This window comes from Dreissena polymorpha, chromosome 5 (genome assembly GCF_020536995.1).
Source record: "Dreissena polymorpha isolate Duluth1 chromosome 5, UMN_Dpol_1.0, whole genome shotgun sequence".
NCBI lineage: Eukaryota > Metazoa > Mollusca > Bivalvia > Myida > Dreissenidae > Dreissena > Dreissena polymorpha.
Genome location: NC_068359.1, coordinates 29,357,691 through 29,377,942, shown reverse-complemented (window position 1 = coordinate 29,377,942; position 20,252 = coordinate 29,357,691). Strand labels below are relative to the sequence as shown.

The following is a 20,252-nucleotide window of genomic DNA, read 5'->3' as shown; positions in this document are numbered from 1 at the left end:
CAACATTTGCCTTTAGAGGCCACATTTATTATCCAATCTTCATGAAATTTGGTCAGAAGATGGGTCTAAATCATATATTGGATGTGATTGAAAATGGTTATGTTTGCTTTAAAAACATGGCTGACAAGGGACGGGGCATTTTTCCTGATATGGCTATATATGGCTAAAATAAATACTTGTTAACACTCTAGAGGCCACATTTATATTTCAATCATCATAAAATTTGGTCAGAAGATTTGTCACAATGATATCTTGGACAAGATCGTAAATGGTTCCGGTTACTTTAAAAACATGGCCACCAGAGGGTGGGTAATTTTTGACGATGCTGCGAAGCATCGTCTAAGTTATCATATCATGAAAAAAATCTTCACAATGGCAACCTATGTAAAAGACCGAGCCAGTCCGATTGAGATAGCTCGATTTTTCTAATCGGCATACCTCGCTGATTATCATTGATAAAGGTATAGGAAGCTCAGCTATAAATAGGACAGCATATTCTGGGAAAAGATTTAATAATAGTTTGAAAACGTTAATTTTAAATCAGTTATATTCAGTCCATTATATGTTTATTGATCAATGAAACAACTATGCATTTTCTGTATTGTATTTGACATTTGTCGTGATTCAGTAAATAAATTGCGAATTAAAACGCTAATAATTAACTTTCAACGCGATCATGAGTGTAAAGAAAACAAATTATTTCGAACCTGTCATTTGTAAACGTTGTAGCGACTATGGTATATAAACAGCATAATAGCCGTATCATATCTGTGATACTCGCTCTTCTGCGTGCTTTCTCATTTTGCATATTTTATAAACTTTTCAAACATAAATTACAGAGCCACATCAGTGCACATACTATGTTTGACAATTCATTCGTTTGTTGGATATTGTTTGCTCTTTTAAACACATATTAGGTCATATCGCGGAGATTTAGATAACCTTACCATGTGTTCATGTGCGAACTCACGTATTCAAGTGATCTTACGACTATGTGCTCATACCCACTTTCGATCGGGAATCATCATGAAATTATTGCCGTACTTAAACATGCCTAAGTTTATTGAATTAGAGAAAAAGAACAATAATCAATAGAGAAAAAGTATATGTTCATGCACATGGGATTGTGAAATCACGTCCGTCCACATAGCACCATTAACTTAGGACAGGAAACAACGAAATATAAAGTTTGGTATGATATACATGTGAAATTAAAGAGCATGGTGTAATTAAAGAGCATGTCAAGTTTTGAATTTATATACTGAAACGTAATGTTATAACCCACAAACGTTTTAATGTAACAGACAGTTTTTTAAGATAAGTGGTACAGAAAAAACATGTCGAATACCTTTTTAAAGATATTTCTTGTTATATTTGATCGAGAATGTAACCTGTCTCCCAGTTTCGCTGAAAGGATCAAGTTCCCCACGGGTACTACTTCCCCATACCCCATATTTTTTTTCGTACCCTACATTTTTCGTACCCAATTTTGTTCGTACCCAATTTTTTTTTCGTACCCAAATTTTTGCTCGTAACCAAATTTTTTTTCGTATCCAATTTTTTCCTACCTAATTTTTTTTCGTAACCAAATCTTTTAACGTACTTAATTTTTTTTTTGGCATAATTTTTGTACCCAAAATGTTCGTACCCATTTTTTTCCTACCTAAAATTTTCGAACCCACATACACAATTGTGGTGATGAAGATAAACTTAAATAGATGCTTTTATATCAATCCTGTCCAAAAGGATCGTCACACCAGTACTGTCAGTACTTTGATTCCTTATATGTCTATATATGGCTTTAGTAAAACTTTGTTAACACTCTAGAGGCCACATTTATTGTCCGATCTTCATGCAACTTGGTCAGAAGATTTGTCCCAATAATACCTTGGATTGTTCGATCTTCATAAAATTTGGTCAGAGGATTCATCCAAATTATGTCTTGGACAAGTTTGAAAATGTTTTGGGTTGGTTGAAAAACATTGCCACCAGATGGCGGTGCATTTTTCCTTATATGGCTATAGTAAAACCTTGTTTATGCTCTAGAGGCCACATTTATTTTCGGATCATCATGAAATTTGGTCAGCAGATTTGTCCCAATGATATCTTAGATGGGTTGACAAATAGTTCCGGTTGGTTGAAAAACACCGGCACCAGGGAGCGGTGCATTTTTCCTTATATGGCTGTAGTAAAACCTAAGTGTTAACACTCTAGAGGCCACATTTATTGTCTGATCATCATGAAACTTGGTCACAAGAATTGTCCCATTGATATATTGGACGAGTTCAAAATTGTTCCAGTTGGTTTATAAACATGGCCACCAGGGGGCAGGGCATTTTTTCTAATATGGCTATTGTGAAAATTTAATAACACTCTTTATGTCACATTTATTATCCAATCTTCATGAACTTTGGTCAGAATATTTGTTTCAATGATATTTTGGATAAGTATGAAAATGTATCAGGTCTGTTGAAAAACGTTGCCGCCAGGGTGTTCACTATTCATGAAAGTTGGTTAGAACAATTGCTCTTGACATCTTGGGCTGCACAGAACAGGTCAGTTCCTTTGAATCTCAGGTGAGCGACTTTGGGCCTTTTAGGCCCTATTGTTACGTTTTACAACAGTTTGAATTTAAGAATTGCTAATCTTGTAAGAATTGTTAATCTTGTTTTGCTTTATTTAAGTTCTAATTAAGTTTATTGCGCAGTGCATAGGTTAATGCCATGATGGTGAACATAGCCTGTTGACATGCTGGTGGTGATTGTAGCTTATACGGGCAAAAGCCCGCGAAGCGGGCGTTGACCGTTCATACATATGGAAATTTAGACATAAAATTATATAAGAATACCACATATGGATGCGTCTCAAAAAAAATTTGCCACGCGACATATATTTTCGCGATGCTATTTATGACCTTGAACAAATCAAAAACACTTTGACATTTGCTAAATCACATGTAAATACATACCTCAGGAAAAATTATATCAATGACATCATAATTGTGTAGCGAATCGCACTAAATATTCTCGCATTATTTGTTTTTCTTCGCAACCGTTCCAAAATTTAGTCATTACTCAATTATCTCCCCTGAATACTCTTCAGTGGGTATAAGCCGAAGACTGGTTCACTACATATAGTGACAGTCTTTACCAAACACAATTTACGTGAACATAACCCGTCTTAAATATATTGCCGAATCTCAGATTTTTGACGAATTTATTTGCTTTGATATTTTCGATATCTTATTGTTATTATTATCCTGACAAATCACAAACGCTTGTTAAAAAATTATTTGTTTTAAACATTATAGTTGGCATCTCTATTCTTCCAGTATTCTCGCGGTATTCCAATAACGACACCCTACTGTTTATTTGTCAGAATTTGTAACGCATTTTCCATTCGCTCTCAGAAAGAAGTTTTACGTGTGATCATGAGAAATATTCTGGAAAGTTGTCGTAGTTATCCATCAGAAACACATTTATTCACAAAATTTAAAGTTATTCCGATCTAACTTTTTAGTCTTTTAGCTTTAATTTTTAACGTATTTACACCTCGTCTGCTCGCACTTTACCGATATCCCGAAAGGTTACATATCACTATAATAAGTTTAGGCCTAAAACCACAAAATCCGATACCGTTGGATTTTCGTACCACAATCTTACGTTAAAAATCTTCCAGATTCGAAATCAACAAAAAACAAGACATTTATAAATTGTCTGCATTATTGATCAAATTCTAAGATATTTGTTGTTTTCCGTTTTTAGAAGCTGTTTTGCCAAGGCAAGAGCATTCTATACATAGATGGTGACGTCACTACGTTATTGTCACCTCTATACTTAGACGCATCACGCACCTCCATTTGGAGGCATTTATGACTACGACACAAAGAAGTCCGCGGATGAATGAAGAATTTGCTTTATAAGTAAACATTCATGTTATGATTTAAAAGTTAAGTATTATTTTGTTCAGTCTAACGGTCTTATGTTAGTATCAATTATAATTTTCGTTAGTTTTCAACTATTTCGCTCTTTATTCATTTTTTTAAAAACAGAACTTTCACTTTCGGTTGTATAACAACATGTATCCTTTATTGACGAAAGTTTGCAATGAAATAGCGTTTTCAAAACCGCTTAAAAAGTTTCAGAAGGTGTGTCTGATGCATGTTTTGAAAAGACACAATGTCATAGTTATATTGCCGACTAGTATGGGAACAATTTGATATTTCAAGTGGCTCCATTTGCATTGCAAGAGAAGTTCAAATTGACTTGTTCAGTTTGTTAAATTTTGACACCCTTATTATATATTTTTTATAAGTGCCTGATAAATTTATTTCTTTAAATAATTGAAATCATTGAAAATTTAGTAAAAGCACGGCATTGATGTTCTATGATGGTCATTTTTAGTGGAATAGTATGTTACAAATTACAATAAAACAATTATAACTATTGTATTAATGAATTTAGATTAGGTGTCATTTTTAAATGGGGTAGTAATTCATTATATGAGATTAGCACATTATATAGTTGAAAAATAAATAACACTTTAATGACTTACCATAGTGAAATAAAGTAGCATAGAATATGTTGCAGGTCACAAAATGCAAAACTGAAGTTCAAACTCAGAAGAAGCTTTGCAAATATTTTACACTGACAACACTGTTGATTTTCCAAAAAAAATCCTTCCTATCTTCCTGCCCTAGTTTTTTGGGGAAAATTTTAACATTATTAATATCATTGAGTTAAATTATTAAAATATCAATATGTTTTGATTACATTAGCTAATTATAGTATTATATTATGAATAATGAAATACTTTGCGAGGAAAGTCCCATTCTGTTTTAATTAGTCTTAATTACCTACTAGTAAAATTGAAATTATCAGTGACATCCAATAATTGAATTATATGCGTGTGAATGCATATGTTTTTTTGACAGTTACATAGTACCCTATTTAATTGTATAACAACAAATAACTATAGTTCCACAACCCAGCCCAAGTTTACACAAACTAAATTAATTCATCAATTGATCCTATTTAATTATATTAAAAACAACATGTGTAAGACTTTGAGAATATCCCATGTATTCCTCTAGTATTCCTTTAGTACACCCAGGGTTGGCACCAATCGACCGCCCCCGGTTTTAACCGGCGGTTTTTACTGGTTAAAACCGCCCCGGTCAATACTCCCAAATTTGTCATTACTGGTCAATACTGGTCGATTGAACTTTACCCCCAATTTTGATTAATATTCCATGCTTAATTAACAAGATTGATAATATAAATTAAACAGACATGTTGCCAATAATGTCTTAAGCTATTAATACCCACTATTTTATACCTGTTCATGCAAATAAGTCAAAGTTGGTCAACTGGATTTTTCTGGTTGATTGAATTTTTTTTCAATTCTAATGAATCATGAATGCTCAGAAAATTCTGTGCTTGATTCAACACGAACCTGTCAATTACTGTGTATTAGCTGTTCCTCATGCCCCACGTCCCCAGTCTTCTCACAGTCTTCTCACCTATACAGGTTAGGGCATCCAAAACTGATAATAGGGCCTTAAATGGCACCTTCTTGACACAACCCTTCATGTCATGTATTCTTGCCTGGATTTCTTAAAGTACTTTTTAAACAAAATAGTGAAAAAATATTTCATTTTCCATTGATATAAAAATTAAAAAAAACATAATTAGAAATAATTATTAAAAGAAAGTAGAGTAGACCCACAATTGGTAAACATTATTTGTTGGCAAAATCAAGAACTTTGATTGCTTATTCTTTTGAAGACCAATTGAACTTTAAAATATGAAAACCCTCTTAATACAGAAAGGAGACAAGTTTGAAGTAACTATTAAATTAATAGCAAGTTATCTCCTTTTGTGTGAGTGAAATGAAATAGCCTAAGGGCAGATTTGCTTCATTGTCACTTTCAGAGACATAACACTGCATGCATATTATTACCAATTAAGGCTTAGGGACCAGATTTATGACCCTAGAAACCACACTAGTTCTGTTTGTCATTCTGCCTATTAAATAGATATATCAATAGATCAGTGAAATGATTTATTATGGTTGTTTTTAGGGAAGCCTCAAACAAATTTTACCAATTAAATAGATCTAATTAGAATTGTTTTTATAAGTACCTGTATTGTTTCTTTCATTTATTGAGATCCTTGAAAAATTGAGTAAAAACACAGCTTTGATGGTCATTTAAAGTGGAATAGTTGTGATTTTTAATGAAGAATAATAACTATATCCAAGTTTTAACTGAAACACAAATTATTTTGACTAAATAAATATCATATTGGGATATTTATTTTGAGACAAGTAAATAAAATTGTTTTGTAACATTTAAATTATAATGTCCCAATACAGCTAGTATGAACATTTTACATTGATTTGTAGTACTCAGGTGTTACCTCTCAAAAATATTCTTTAAAAATTAAAGGAAACTCAACGATGAAAATATTTTCAGAACCAGGCAAATAATAGGAAAGTTATGTTTTCACTAATATAAAGTAACAACACACACCTACCATTGAACAATATATCAGGCACTTATGGTGCAATATACAAGCGTTAATTGGATTAGCAAGTGTATATACACCCTTTCAGTTATTAACTGATTATAATTACCTCCCCTGAATGACGTCATCCGGGGATACCCGATTATCGACTGTAAGCAAACAAAGAGATGTCTGTTTGACAATGTGTGTTTTCAACGGTGTAAATGGACTTAAAATATGAACGAAAAGGTTTGTACTGACCTTATTATAAATAATTTATTATTTTCTTATGCAATTTTGATATTCGGTTTATAATGCTGATAAAGCAGCGGTATTGTTTTTGTCTGTTATATGTTTTCGCGAGGACGAAACGTTCAAACGAAGGATTTTTTACTGAAATAAATCCTGTTCAGAAATGTTGATATAGATTAAATAGGTAGAAATATTGACTTGTTTTATCTAAGGACATTTCGTATTCGTCAAAGTATGAACACTCGTTGGCATTTATATTTTGAAGCAACTAAAGGACGCTCGTACTGGTCTTAGTCATACCGTGCTAAAGTATTTTCCCTAACCTAATTCTTCATTACAATAGGCCCTTACCATAAATACGACACGAATTACTCTTCGTTAGTAGGCACGTCCAACCTCTGCGAGGACAACAGCTTGACTACCCAGAATAACATCAATCCTGGGATAAAGTACGAGCCAATCCAACTGTGGGGTTACAACGCACCAACTATTAGTGGAAATCTACTTTCCACTACACTCCCTCCCTCTTTCTCTTGAAGGATTCGTTGATGTCCTTCTAATTTCCTTTTCAGCCTTAGACTGAATAAGTAAGACTTTTCATTGTTGTGGATCCTGTCTTAATCTGGACAGAATAAGCGTTAACTCAGACTGAAATTACTCACATCTGAAGTTATCTCTTTTAACTAGTGTCAAAACAATTAAGTTTCGTCCCCATCCTGTCTTATTCTGGATAGAATGTTAAATCAGACTAAAATTACGCAGAACTGATCTTAACTGATCTCTTTAAACTAGTCTTTTGGGGTAGTGTATTCTATCAAAATATGTTGCTTCTTCTACATCCTCCTTCCCACCCAAAAAGAAGGAAGGCCGGCCCCTAAACCTTAACGCTATGTACACGTCTTGAATTGGTGTAAGCATCATTTCCTCCTGGATCCCAAATCCTTGAACCTTGCATGTCTGTTTGACTCTGCGATTTACTATGACTGTATTGCAAATTGTCCCTCTTGGAACCCAAGTCAACCTCCCCGCTCTGGGAGGACCTCGGCTGTTCCCTTTTTATCTCTGGTTTCTCTTCCAAAGATGCTGATCTCCCGTGCAAATCACAACCACGCAAACCCACGTCATCCTGCTTAAAGGACCGCGGCTGTTTACCCCGTAAACCCACGTCATCCTGCTTAAAGGACCGCGGCTGTTTACTTTGGAAACCCACGTCATCCTCCCTCAAGGACCGCGGCTGTTTACTTTGGAAACCCACGTCATCCTCCTTTATGGACCGTGGCTGTTTACTTTGGAAACCCACGTCATCCTCCTTAAAGGACCGCGGCTGTTTACCCTGGAAACCCACGTCATCCTCCTTTAAGGACCGTGGCTGTTTACTTTGGAAACCCACGTCATCCTCCTTAAAAGACCGCGGCTGTTTACTTTGTAAACCCACGTCATCCTCCTGAAAGGACCGCGGCTGTTTACTTTGTAAACCCACGTCATCCTCCTTAAAGGGCCGTGGCTGTTTACCACTTGCACTGACCAAAAATGCTTTGCAGCCTTTCACATCAGTACTATACAGGTTACAGTAATCTATCAAGTTATTTGAGCCTACTTCGACCTGGGACCAGCCTTGGCTCTCTAACTGGACCCTTTTAAGTTTAAAATCTCCTGTTTATAAGGACAATTTGAAACAAAATGACCCGTTTCATCACATGCAAAGCATTTCCGTTCATTCAACCTAGATGGTGTCCTGTTGTTTCTCCATGGCCTTCTTTTTTGACCTACAGCTAATTCATTGAGTTGTTCTTTTATTTTAATTAATTCTTTCTGCAATGTGCTTAAGTCAGTGATAGATTCTTTGTCTGAATGTGATTGTACAGAACATATGTAAGCATTTGTGTCATTATAGTCTATAGCTGTTTGTGTAACTTTAGTACGACAACCTAACATAGCACCCTTAGAGTGCTGAAACAGCCTAATATCATTCATGGCGGCTTCAATAGTATGATGTCTTTTCATAAAAGTGTTATGTCCAGCATCAATATCTATTAAGCCTTGACAAAATCTATCAATGGCTTGCTGATTACAGAAGGATTCCGGTAAGTCACGGAAAGCTTCAGAAGCAAGGGCTTGTATTCGATCTCCCCAGTCCTCCATTGTTTCGCCTTTCTTTTGTATCTCTGTGGCAAATTTAGCTTGAGCAGATTCCGCAAGCTCAGCGCCAAACCTCCCTTCCAGCTTATTTAACAAAATTCTATATGGCACTTCAGGATTTCTTTTCATTATTCGGGCGCAATAATCCAGTGCTGTCCCTGACAGACAGTGCAATAGGCACATCTTGCATTCTTCTGCAGTCCACCCAAAAGACCGTGCGTACTGCTCGAACTTCATGTGAAATGATTGCCACCGTGATTTGCCATCATACACCAGATTCTTGGGAATATCCCGCAAAGCCGATCTCGAAAATGGCTGCCCTCTTTGAAACGGAGTCCCGTCGCTGCCAAGTACTGGTTGAGGTAGCTTACTAGCTGGCAGATTATTTGAGTAGGCAATAGCACTACTCGTTCTGTGAAGAATCGGTTGATCCTCCTCTTCTGATGACACACCCCTTCCTGTGACAGTGTGATGTGTAACCTTCTTCCTGTACACCTTATCTCGTGCATTCTTTCTCTTTGGAATTCCGGATGAGGATTCCAAATCATCGTCGCTATCCTCACGGCGGCGAAGATTGTCTTTAACAAAGTGCAGTTGTTGTTGCGCATTTGTTAAAAACTCGCTAAATGCGCTGCAGTCACCTTGTTTTTTGGCTGCAACTAGTTTTTTAGCAGTCGATAGGACCTCCTGGACGTCTTCCCACTGTGCTATTTCTGAAACCAACTTCTCTGAGGCATCACCATCCGCTTGTTTCTCGACTTTAGGTGATTCTGGTATGTGGCCCATAATTTTCTTAGGAATAGCGCCTAACGTTATATTAGGCGATTGTTGGGATCGATCTTTCCCCAGCTGCCTGTTGGGTGTAAAATCTAACAACTGTGTCAGACTTTCTGAAAGTGATTGACGCGTCAATGTTTGGAACGATTCTGCCGTTAAGTTCCCAAACCTGTTTCTGACATCAACAATAGTCGATGCCAGTCTACTGCTAATACCCGGGATTGATCTTAATTCTTCTTCTGTCAAACAATTAACAGGCTGCTTTATACAGGCCATGTTGGCAAGAAACTATTTAATCCAGAAGTATTCGATGACAAATACAACTAAAATAAATATGAAGATGTTTCCTCCAATATGTGTAAATTTAAATACACAAGATATGGGCTGCACTAGTTGTCATAATCAAGAGTATTTTTTATAAATACATTTGAAATATACTTACAACAAGGGACGGTAGCCAAGCTGCGTAGGTCACACTTTCTTTTATACTTCCCCGCCCACTGTCAACAATGGACTCGTCCAAGTTCCGATATTGCTGTAATTGGGCTTAAATAATGTATAAACAGGAAGAATAACCTCTGTTGGTCTGAATTCATAAAGAACCACTACCAACACAAAAAAACTGTGACCTACTAGAGGCAAAACACACCAACTAGTCGTATGGTTTGGCCAAACAAAATTCCAGAAATAGGTGGTTATCAAAAACGGCGGGAAAAATTACCCACAGAAAATACTCAAATTCTGGTAAATTCTGTTTTGGAATGGGTTTAAAAAATCACCGCTGCCACCAATAAAGTATTTCCCTAACCTAATTCTTCATTACAATAGGCCCTTACCATAAATACGACACGAATTACTCTTCGTTAGTAGGCACGTCCAACCTCTGCGAGGACAACAGCTTGACTACCCAGAATAACATCAATCCTGGGATAAAGTACGAGCCAATCCAACTGTGGGGTTACAACGCACCAACTATTAGTGGAAATCTACTTTCCACTACAGTGCTTTTGTACCAATTGACCATTTTTTAAATTGAAAGCCAACGGCATCCAATGCAACATATGGTTTGTTAAAAAGCTATTTGTTTGATTAGAGCTTGTACTAAGCTATACCCGGCCTAATGTGTATTAATGTGTAAAGTACAATGAATCAGTTATCATGAATGTTATGAAACAGAATTTTGTTCAACAGATTAATGACCACGACTATGCTGTCCAGTTTTACACAGCAACACCAGTATTCGACTCAAAACCGGATGGAAAACAGATTCAAGACATTACTGTATCACTCGAGAAGAAGTTGAAGGTAAATTAAATTGTTTAGTCAATTGATTTGTTTAAATAACATTTGGGAATAAAACATTTATAGACATATAATAATTAATATCAATACAAATAAAATGAAATTCTTAACCAATAGGATAAAAACACATCTTATTATTTGTTAACCACGTTTGTGGACTTTGTTATACTGATTTTAATGATCCAAAATAATTGGTAAAGTTGTTATTCACTTGATTTTTTTTTATATTATTAGTTGATCTTCATAAAATTTCAGTCTAACAGGATCTGCTGTGTGCCCAAATGTCACACCACTGGCTAAGGATTGTTAGAAGGCCATGGAAAGCCCAGCTATCATGCATTTCCAGCTGAAGATGATCCAGTTCAAGCTGTTTGGTTGAATAAAATACGAAGAGATGAAGACAGACATTTTAAGGTCAGTTGTTAGTGGTTTCAGTAAAACTTTAAATGATTTTGTATAAAGAAAAATAAAACATGTAAAGTACTATACATTTTCATGTCAGAAAAATAGTGTTGATGTGATTCAAAAAAAAGCACACATATTTATTTATTCTTTTTTTTTCTTTCAGATAAGTCACAATACGGTTGTCTGTTTTCTCCATTTTGAACGTGACTGTCTTGATGAATCTGGATTTGCTAAGCGGAGGTATCTAAAACCAGGAGCCATCCCTACACTATTCGACTGCTGGAAGGACAAACCACATCTGTTGAAGCGAATTCAAGTGGAACATGCAATTAACAAGATTAAAAGTTTTCACATATTTGATCAGGTCATTCTGGTTTCTCTGTTTGGGATAATTAATCAAATTTGGACAGTTTGCTCATTGCTCACTCTTTTCCAAGACCCAATTATACCATGTCCTGGTGTTTAACATACATACCATTTATATGAACATTTGTTGTTCGTGTACATCATACTACATGTAGGCTAATGAAAAACCATTGGCTGTTCATGTAATATTTGTACATTTTTTGGCTTTGTATAAAGTTTTTGATAATTATCTTGATATAAGCATTGATTTAGTTACAGATTAATGCTTAAAGAGTACTTAAAGCTACACACCTTGAAATAAAGTACATGTTCATATAGATGCAATTTGAAAGTGTGCAAAATTTTCATTAAATCTATAGTCTAGTTAGCAAGTAATTTATTATTTTTCAAACAGGAATAACTGCTTTTAAAACTGAAAGAAGGATTTCTATATTAAACACGATTATTTTTAACTTTTTAAAGCGCAAAAAAAGATGGCTTTCTACCTTGTTACTACCAGATATATTCTAGTTGGCATAATAAAATTAAATCTATAGCCTAGTTTAATAGCAAGTTATTTTTTTTTTCAAACAGTCCTGCTTTTAAAACCGAAAGTAGGATTTCCAGACGTACACATCCATTTCGACAAACGCGATTATTTTTAAGTTGTAAAGTGCAAAAAAGATGGATTTCTACCTTGTAACCACCAGATATATTCTAATTGGCATAGATAAAATATGTCACTCATACTTAAATTTACTATGCCAAATAAGGTGTGTGGCCTTTACATAAAAATTGTATATACATCTTTTTAATCATGTTTGTTAATTTGTTTTGATTGTATGACTACTGAATAAATAATTTTGTTAATAGAAATTTTAGTTTTTTTTGGGAAATATTAGGTAAAACTAAGAAAGTCCAATGCATATTGAGACAAATCAGTACTTAAGTTCGTTTCCTGGGAAGAACCATTACTGATTCTCAATGGGGATCGAAACTGGTTGCTCCAGATTGCTTAGCAGACACCATAGCAACTATTTCACTAAGACTCTGCTACAGATTTGCGTAATCCTTTGAGTAAAAACACTTTGTAATCAATGATATAAGCTTTATTACAACAGAAATAATGCAAGATAAGCACATTTGAGTAGCATAGTTCATCACAAAACAGTATGAAGTATCATTAATTGTAAGATTAATGATGAAAGACAACATGTGAAAGCTAGAAATCATAAACTAATTTAAGGAAACACAATCTGAAAATTACAAACATTCAGATACAGGTATTGCACCAAAATGAGCTGAGATCCTATGATTATATTGAATGAATAAATGTGATTTGAGGTGAATCTCTTAAATACTGACACTAAAATAACACAAAATTGAATACTTTCAAATATAATTTAGATTATTTCAATACTCTTTATTTCTGATTACCGGTTTTTCATGGAGCGGAAACACTTGCATCTAACAATTGTTGAACTGTTACGTTCAGATGTCCATGTGTCGATTACATAACCGTCATGAAAAAACACATAGCCTCGTTGAATAGGCTTTTCAACACCCAGTTTTGAACCTTTACCAGAACTTTTGGTCCATTCCAGAATGTTCATGTACGAAAAGTCTTTGAAGATCGGTCTGGTGCTTTGGGTCCATGTGCATTCTTCCAAATTAAGATGTTCTTCCGCTGTTGACACTGTTGATTGTCCTTGACAGTTCATACAGGACGACTTCTGCTTAGCTGCAAATGGTTGGTCTGGATAAGGATGCACAATTAGGATGTTATCCTGGTTGTCACTGAATTTCTTTACCCTGGAAAATATATAAAAGTAAAGATTTAAACTTTGTAACAGAACATTAAGATTTAAGGTGTTACAAAAAAGCACTACTCCAGAGTCTGTTTTCAGATACTTGTTTTCCACCTAATAAACGCCACCCCTACCTTCTTTGTGACCAAAAAATGTATAAAGACAATTTAACTAGTGGCAACCAATTTCTAATGCAGACTTAAGAGAGTAATGTAACTTATTATGTCAGGGATTTTAATTGAAGCAGAAAGCTGTGTGCCACTATGCATGTTATATACATTGTAAAGTACTATATGCTGTGTGGTCGAGTCAGGCTGACTAAACAGATAAAACTTATTTTTAACAGACTGGTTGACAGAAACATAGAAAAAAATTCACAACATGAATGTGCGTTTTTAATATAAAAAGCAGGCTTTTTCCTGGCCATTTTGGGAAAAAAGCAATTGCAGGATTGTGAATTTTTCGTGCCAAAAATCAACTGATTTGGGAAAAACTAATATAAAATAACCCTTCACAATCATTCAAATTAGATGAAAAATCATATTATTCATGGTAATGTACTTTGTTAGATGTCATTTACATATAATTGAGTTAAAATAATCATAACCTCTTCTTTCTTTTTTTATTGGGAATTATTTTTTTCAAATTACAATTTAGGTTAGGGAATGGGTCCGTTTAACTGACCCGTAGATACACCAGGAAAAGGCCTGAAAAGGCGATATAAAATAAGTACCTCAAGCAAAGTTCGGCTTTTGTCTCATTCGATTTCACAGCTTGTCCCCGGCATTTCAACCATATTCGCAACTCTGTAACTTTGCATCTTTCTGGTTGAAGTTGCGGTAAAACAGCGCCAGGGACATCCTTGGCATACAGCTACAAAAAATAAAAAGGCAGGTTTTAAGCATTATTGCTTCTTTAGAAAAAAATCATGTTACTTATACAACATACAAAATTCATCATATTATTTTTTTAGAAAATGGTTTGAAATAAATATGATCGATACTGAATGTAGTGTAAGTTACATGTTTTTTTTTAAGTGGCAATAATGCTTAAAACCTGACAGCTGAACTTGTATGCTTTCATGTTGGGTCTCTGTACCGAGTCAATATTTATTAGAGTGTATTTATGGTACATGACTATGTCCGGATATATTCATGCCACCAATGTGTATGTATTTGCATAATTATATTAATAATAAACTTAGGAGTATTTATTATAGTGAATTCACATTTTAAACAAAAAAACAAACCTTATGACAATCACAGTCGTGTACTGTTGTACTTTCTTTTCTGTTACAGGATCTGGTTCAGCCATGGTACTTCACTGTTTCTGAACATAGCATTTGGGATGATTCCTGAAAAAAACCCACATATAATGCTTTTTTGCAGCTGATTTTTATATTATTTCAACACTTCAGTCAAACACTCAAAGAAACAAAGGATAGTTTCGGTTTTGAAAGTTTATAAATATAGAGATTTTGGTGTAAAAAACATGAAAGTTAAATGACCCGTTCTCCTGATTGGTTTTCATTCACATTCTTCTACTTTCTAGTTCTATTTAAGAATAAAAAAAGCCCCGAAATCATATAATTCCTATGAGAAAATCATGATTACAAATATAAACTTTCTGAAAATAACTCGTAATACGCTTTGCTTTCAAAATTTGGCATTTTTATACAATATTTACTTTTAGGTTCCAATCCAGGTGTAATGCCTAATGGTATATGTACGAACATGAAATGTGTCTTGACAAAACGGAATGTTTAATGCATTTTTTCTCACTTCATCGTACTTAAAAGTAAATATACAACAAGCGATAGCTTTAATATGCGTCAATAAAATAATAAAAATAAAACATGTGTGCAACTTACGCATATATTGTGCTAAAGACGTTGATTTCTTCAGCGACACAGTAAAATTTTATTTTCTCTGGCGAATTTCTATCCCCCGTTGACGTCACATCCGGCTAAGGGACACAACTCTAACACTAGTAAAAGCGAATAACTGAAAGGGTGTATAACAAGATAACAGCTATTGTATAAAGGGGTACTTATGGTGCAATATACAGGCCCATTAATCATCATTGATGAGATTAGGTGACATCTTTGAAGGGGGATAGTCATTCATAAGATGAGATTAGTACATTATCATACAAAAACATTTTTATGTAGTTTATCACTGTTTTAATTATTATTAATAAATTGCTTTAAATTTACCTTTTTTTTAATTCATAAGTTATTAATTTTTCCTTAAATTCCACAAATTCATTTAATAAAAACGGGTAATTGTGTTTTGTGTTTCTTATATCAATAAGTTTTTATTACATTTGCTAATAAATTATATTATTAATAATGAAATAATGTGCACGGAAAGTTCAATTCTGTTTTATTTAGTCTAAATGAGTTATTAGTAAAAAATAAAATATCAGTGACATCCAATAATTTGATAATAAACATATGAATGCATGAAAAAAATGTTGACAGTTACAAAGTAAATATTTATTTATCATATTTATCTGTTACAAGGAAAACAGTGTCGAAATTAATTTTAATTTGATTTTACCATTTTCATTTCACCAATTGACCATATTTAATTGGATAAAAAACAACAAACACTGCATTTGCACAACCCTGCCCAGGTTCACTCAAACTGAAATAAGGTGTTAATTGTGTATTCAAAACGGGTCTTGATTACACATTATTCTTGGTTGCATTTGTGTTGAGCAACATGTATAAGATACTCAGTAAGATTTTGAGGATATTCCATGTATTCCACTAGTACACCAACATGCACTTACTAATGATTTACATGCAATCATTACACAGTTAACCCCTCCAAAAAACAATTCTAAAACCAAAAAACCATACAAGCTGCTTCATAAATATTAAAAGTTAATTAAAGACTTCATGAACAAAATAATAATTTTGATAATAAACAAAGATTGTACTTCAACCGAACAATTATAAATTTATTTGGGGGGGGGGGGGGGAACATATGCACTAAAACTAAAATGGGGAGGAAACGTCTGGGGAGGAATTGTCTTTGCGGGGAAACGTCTTGGGGAGGAAACGTCTGGGGGGGGGGGGAAATGACCGGAAACCATTCCCAAAATGGTGAAAAAAAACACTGGCATATAAATTAAATGGAACACATACAATATTATGTCAAGAAAAAAAAGCTGTAAAAATCTCACCTGCTTGTCTTTGATGTTGCAATTAGCACATTCAGCATTTTCAGTATCTACTAAATAAATATATGAAAGTGCCAAATGTCCAAGATACCATGACGTCTTCCTCAAAATGTTAGATCCTTCGAACTCCATTTTATTTTATTCCTGACTAATCCTCTCACACATTAGGCCTACATGTAAGATTCCTTGCAATGTTCACAGCGTTTATTTTAAATCGTTTACGTTCTCAAATTTCAGCAGGTATTTAATTATAAATATTTATTTATGATTTAGATTTATTAACTATTTCGAAGATACAGTCTTGCAACATGTTTAGTTAGTCTAAGTTACGTGTTTAGTGATTCTTACAAACAATAGACTGACATGAAAAGTGGCTCCTTTTGAAGCACAAACTGCATCCAACTATATATTACAGCTGGCCCGGTTTGATGGGGCCTGTTTTTGATAATAATTAATTACCATTTTTCACTTCCGTGTTTATTATGTTTACCAACGCCATGATGGAAAAAAGTCCGTTTCCCACAATGCTTAGCTTAGCCCGTAATGCGCTGGACAGTCGTGATACTCCGCCCCGCATGATCAATAAATACTCACAATATGCTAAATAATTTTTATTTTAAAAAGGAAACAGTTTAATCTTCTTAAAATGTGTATGTAATCTATTTCAAGGCATTAAATACTTGAAACTTCTATGTAGTTTTTTTGCCATTCTGATATTTTTATTCATTTTGTCCTCAATTAAAAGAGATTTTAAACATTTATTATGAATAAATCTGAAGAAAAAGCGGCTCAAGAGACAAATGTTTTGATTGTCTGTTCAGAAAATGTGTATGTCGAAGTACAAACATGTATGTAGAAGTACAAATTGTGCTTTGACGTACAAATATATACTTCGAAGTGTACTTTATATTTGTATGTCGACGTACAATTATTGTACTTCGACGTACATTTCTCTTTTTACCTTGTAGGTCTTCTTGACTTTCAACACAAATTGTACGCCATAGTATGTTTTAAGGGTTATCTTAAGAATGCTCCCACTTAAAGGATCAATACAGAGACCTCCCAGTCCCAGTGACTAAGCCAGTTAGCAGACACCCCATCCACTATACCACAGCCACCGAACCAGCTTTAAATTCCTGTGGCTAAAAAAAATAAAAAAAATAAGATGCTAGATCTTTAAGCTAAGAACATGTAACTCGTTTAAAGATTATTTTTTTCGGATGCGTTACTTTATTATTGCAACAATTATAATATTTTGAACACAATCATGTCCATATATTTATTAAAAATACATGGTTATCAAAAAAACTTTAAAAGCTTTTGCCCGTAAATTAGGTAGCACCTATAATCATATTAGTTTGGTATTGTAGTAGTTAGGCGTCCACTCTGTTACTTTGTAGCTTATAGTTTGGTATTTAGTAGTTTGGCGTCCACTATGTTACGTTGTAGCTTATAGTTTGGTATTGTAGTAGTTTGGCATCCACTCTGTTACTTCCCAACGCTTGGATGGATTTAAATGACGTCAGATATCTACACCCTATGCCCAGACGATATGTCATAAACAATTCCATGTCAGTCGGTCAAAGTCCAAGGTCACAATTCAATCTTTAGGCTGTTCTTTTCTTCTACATAACGTATTCTTGGAAATCTTATTTAATTTAACAATATGAGCCTTACTCTGAGAAAACTGGGCTTAATGCATGTGCGTAAAGTGTCATCCCAGATTAGCATGTGCAGTCCGCCTAGGCTAATCAGGGACGACACTTTCCGCCTAAACTTGATTTTCGGTAAGTAGGGAAAACTGTTTCCTTGAAACTAAAAATACCATAAAAGCGGCAAGTGTTTACACTTTACGCACATGAATTAAGCCCAGTTTTCTCAGAACGCGACTCAATATTATTGTCAACAGTTCATGTTAAAGAGGCATTCGAGAATCCGGAAGTAATGCTGAGGAAAGGACTATTCAATAATGACCATTGCTTAAAAGCGCGGGTTTCTTGAATTGTTTAATGAGCCATGTCAAAGAGTAAGTCATCATATTTTAACCGTACGCGTAATTATCTGCCTTAAAATAGGGCTCAATAAATACATACTGTTTAAAAAAAAGATGCAAGAATAACGTGGTCATACAAGGTGACGATAATACGGACTTATTGGAGGAAACACTGCAACCAAAGTTGCAACCAAAGTTATGATAGACAGCGGTCGCATCGCATGACTTCACAAATATTGATTTGTTTGAGTTGCCGCATCATCTCCGAATATTTAAGAACATATTCGTGGGCGGTAACAAGTTTCCGAAAAACACTTTATGTCATGCATACATTTAGAGAATAACATGTTACTTCCTGATCGTTTTGTAATATATCAGGCGAGGCTTAGAATAAAATAACGGCGAGGCTTGCCGAGCCGTTATTTTATTCGTGCCGAGCCTGATATATTACAAAACGATCAGGCAGTAACCTGTTTTTCTGTTTATCATACCACTGACTCCACTCACCCCGTTTTTCAAGAAATAATGAAAAATAATCGCTACGCCCTGGAGCCGCTGCATTCGTTTATCGCGTATGAATCTTTCTTAAAAGAGCATTGTTCCTCAACACGAAAAGGAGCGCCATTTAATGTAATTTAATAACGCTGTTTCATTCTCTTTCTTCTTTAATTCTGCAACAAAACTTTAAGCAGCAATACTTTATTACACAAAATGAAAGCATATATTATACATTTTAAAGGCAAAACTTGATAACCGTTGTAACATGTCAAGGCCAGTGCAGTCGCTCACGTCTTCGCAGTCCGGGTCCGTTCGCCCTAATTTCAGTTCGCCCTTATGCCCGTTCGCCCTAATTCCTGTTCGCCCTGGGTCCGTTCGCCCTAAATTTTATTATCAAAGCAGGGAAGCAATAAATATAACGAAAATTGTTATCATTTCAACAGTTTATTGTTACCTTCACCATTTATTTATGTAAACATATAGATATATATAATATATACATACATATAAATAATAGAAAGATGTACATGGAACAAATCAACAAAGAATATATATATATATATGAAGTATCATACAATGAGCACATAACACCTTTACATTAATCAAAACATGCATATAAATCATACAAATATGTACATGATACAAATACGGTGTACAGTACAATAAAGAATAAAGTATAATACAATTATCACAAAAAAACACAATTCTTCTGACGCCCGTATGTGTTCCATGTGCAACGGAAATCGACCTCAATGGCAAAGCTCAGTTGATGAGTCTCTAGACGACTGTAAACGGTGTAACATCCTTGTTCAGATGTGTAAAGAACTGAAACGATACTATTTAAATAATGAAGGGCATGTGAAAAGTGCAAATTTATTCATAACAATTCGACGCCCAAAGTGCACACAGGACGCCCCAACGCCCATCAATCACGTCAAGTTGCTTAAATGATAAATTTACAATGTGAAACATTAATTTGTTCAAAGAAGCTGCTATTATCTGCAAGATTCATTTATTACGTACTATCTCCAGGAAGTG

General features: G+C 34.5%; 1 long non-coding RNA gene across 1 annotated transcript; it reads right to left on the bottom strand.

Annotated features, from left to right (window-relative positions):
• Nucleotides 1-13,087: 13,087 nt before the first annotated feature.
• On the bottom strand, nt 13,088-15,570 carry LOC127831809 (uncharacterized). Its single transcript, XR_008026505.1, has 4 exons — nt 15,405-15,570; nt 14,784-14,888; nt 14,268-14,407; nt 13,088-13,538 (listed from the first exon to the last, which is right to left on the bottom strand). It is a non-coding gene; the product is annotated as an uncharacterized LOC127831809 (long non-coding RNA).
• Between the last annotated feature and the right edge of the window lie 4,682 nt (nt 15,571-20,252).